This window comes from Coregonus lavaretus (assembly GCF_964263955.1).
Source record: "Coregonus lavaretus genome assembly, chromosome: 10".
Taxonomy (NCBI): domain Eukaryota; kingdom Metazoa; phylum Chordata; class Actinopteri; order Salmoniformes; family Salmonidae; genus Coregonus; species Coregonus lavaretus.
Window position 1 is genome coordinate 27557675 of NC_139997.1, and position 3095 is coordinate 27560769.

General features: G+C 38.7%; 1 long non-coding RNA gene across 1 annotated transcript; it reads left to right on the forward strand.

Moving 5' to 3' along the window:
* The first annotated feature begins 1324 nt into the window (after window positions 1-1324).
* LOC311136106 lies at window positions 1325-2780 on the forward strand. The gene is made up of 3 exons (XR_014613843.1): window positions 1325-1580; window positions 2237-2527; window positions 2618-2780. It is a non-coding gene; the product is annotated as an uncharacterized lncRNA (long non-coding RNA).
* Window positions 2781-3095: the final 315 nt, after the last annotated feature.

Sequence of the window (3095 nt, forward strand, 5' to 3'; positions counted from 1 at the left end):
TTAAATTCATATTAATCACTCCTACAGAATATGCTTTGGCAGGATTTTGAGTGATTAAATATCAAAATGTTCTATAAAAAAATATTTTCAGTGGCAAAGAATCCAGTGGTCATACATAATTCATAGATTAACCTAACATCTATTATTATTCTATGTTTCATTATTCCTGGTAGATACTCGAGGTTATGATTGCAGACAGAGCCCAGAGAATGGGATGGCACAATATTGCAATATTGAATGAGTCATATTTTGATAAGGTGCATGCACAGGGATGCCCATGATGTAGAGATACACCTAGCGGACTGAAACTTCACTGTTGTAGACATAATACAGCTAGTGCTATCTAGACTTGTGCTGGCAAACAAATCCATTACATTAGCTACCTAAACGTGAAGCAAACTCAACTGAGTAATAGAGAATGGAGACTTAACTTGAAAACCTGCAGGATACCTCTTTCTGGTTTCCCTGACTTCCGGTTTTTATACTGTGTTATGCTTGTTCTGATAGCACTCCTCACAGGCTGTTTGGTGTGTCTTTTTTGTTGTTGAGATGAAACTGCCAAAACTCTGATAGGTATTATTGTACATCAGAATTGCAACATAATATTTGTTCAAGCCTAAAATGTTAGTCCGTAATCGTAACATGGTGTTTGTATGTTCAGATGAAATGTCACGTTTACGTTTCATGTTTCACGCATGGCTTTTATTACGATCCTAACAATTTACGTATGGATTTTCTTACGATCCTAACGATACGTACGTTCAACCCTTTGGCAGGTATCTTGCTCCATAGTCTTGTCTCATCCCTAATAGAGTTTGACAGTTTATAGTCCTAAAAACCGGAATTGATTTACCTCAGGTTCCTTCAGCCATTCCTATGGGCAAAATGAATGGGGAAAGAATAGTGTTATGGAATAAACACTTGACAATAAGGTCTGAGGTTAACACAGGCTTATGAGATCTTATACGTTTTGTTCTATGAGATCATATCAGTCAGTTAACATTACCTTTATGAATTATTAAGCCTTTATTACATAAATGCTTAAAAATTAACAAAATGTGACATTAGCTGATGAAGATTATCTCATAGAACAAAACGTATAAAATCTCCTAAACCTGTGTCTACCACAGACCTTATTAATTTCTGCGTTAATCCCAAAACCCTACAAAAACTCCATTCATTTTCCAATAGGCTTTGGCCAACAAGCCATGGCGGAGTTTGACTCCGTTAGTCCCTACAAAAAGAAGCCATTACTATTGCTCGCTGCCAGTCGTGGGCCTATAGCCTACTTTCGGTTTCACATTCACCAAGCTTTTGCGCAAGTGTATGTGAGGAAAACCAGGAAGTACGCAGTATGTAGACTACTAGGGTGCGGTGCTGGTGGTTAGAAAAGTATGTTGTTTGTTTTCTCAACTATAAATATGAAAGTTAGGATAAACTGATCGTAGATCTGCAATAAACCCACGGTTTGCAACGAACAATAAGGTTGGAACTACAAAGATTTTAGCAGGATAAACAAGTGTGAAGATCATCAAGAAAGTTACATCATACTTTTGTTCTACCCCTGGCAGCGATGGCAGGTAAAATAATGTGAAATAGTGTAGCCTATAAGTGTCACATTGGATTGTCATAAAAGTTAAGTGTGATCAATAGTGAAAAACAGTCACACATGCCAGCAGACAGTATTGTCTGTCAAAACCTTGACAGTGTCATGAGCAAGTCTGTTGTTCTTCCTAACTCATTTTAAGAAGGCCCCTCTACTACAACGTATAAAGACTATATGTGTTTACAAATATATTCTATGTATTTATTTACCAGTTGAAAGGTATGGGAACTGAGCCATAATAATAATATAATAATAATATGCCATTTAGCAGATGCTTTTATCCAAAGCGACTTACAGTCATGTGTGCATAAATTTTTACGTATGGGTGGTCCCGGGGATCGAACCCACTACCCTGGCGTTACAAGCACCATGCACTACCAATTGAGCTACAGAGGACCACCCATACGTAATAAGTGAAAGGGTAATAACAGAAAAACAGCCTATGAATTAATTGTTTCTTTGGTATTAATTAAAATAAGCACCACTATGCACATTCACAAATGATATAATTAAAAAGTACCCATTGATATAATTTCCTCCTTAATACCAAGTAAATGCAGTGGAAACCGGTCTACCCTACAGTAAAGTGCTATAGGCCTACCAACATTTCCAAAATTGTATTGTCAACAGCTCAGCAGCTAAATGGAGTGAGGACCAGATTCATTGAAAAGGTGTCAAAGACCGTTCTGGACCAACTGATGGATGACCTCTTGGAAGACAAGGTGCTGAACGATGGAGAGATAGAGGGGATAAAGGAGGAGTTCAAGATGAGGGCAGATAAGGCTCGCCAACTTATTGATAGTGTGCGCAGGAAAGGCAACACAGCCAGTGAGAAGTTTCTCATACGACTCCAGGAACGAGACAACAATGTCTACAGTGAGCTTGACCCCCAGGTCTAGCCAATATGGATGAGAGAAAAAGGTTTGTCTGACACTTGACCCCTCACCGGGGGAGAAACCAGATAAACGTAGGCTACCATATACTTATTTTGACTTATTTTTATCTCCACAGTGTCCGACTCTTGTCCCTCTCCTGAAAGACCTGGAGGTGCCACCCATGCCTTTTGCCTTTTGACCAAGGCTTCATAATTAAATGTCTTAATGTACTGTATTTTGAAACAAATGAAATATCTACCGAATTTTTGTAATCTAATAAATACTTTTATTTCCTGTTACATTTTTGATCATTCTTGGCTTACATCCTAGCATCAAATATTAGATGAATAATGAAAGTTACCTTACCAGCGGGGCAAACATATAGCCATGCATCGGCTAGGTGGGGCCCCAAACATGACTGATTACAGCGACAGATCTGCTCCTTGGATCTTTGAGTGCTGCTCATGGGGAAGCCACACTAACAAAGCACTTCCCTTACATGCTTCATGCAGTGGAAAAACATAATACTTATACCTTATACCTCAGATTCTCCTGGCTAGTGGATTTGATTGAATAGCATCATCAGTGTGTGCAGTGAAGTGGGTTGAGGCTGA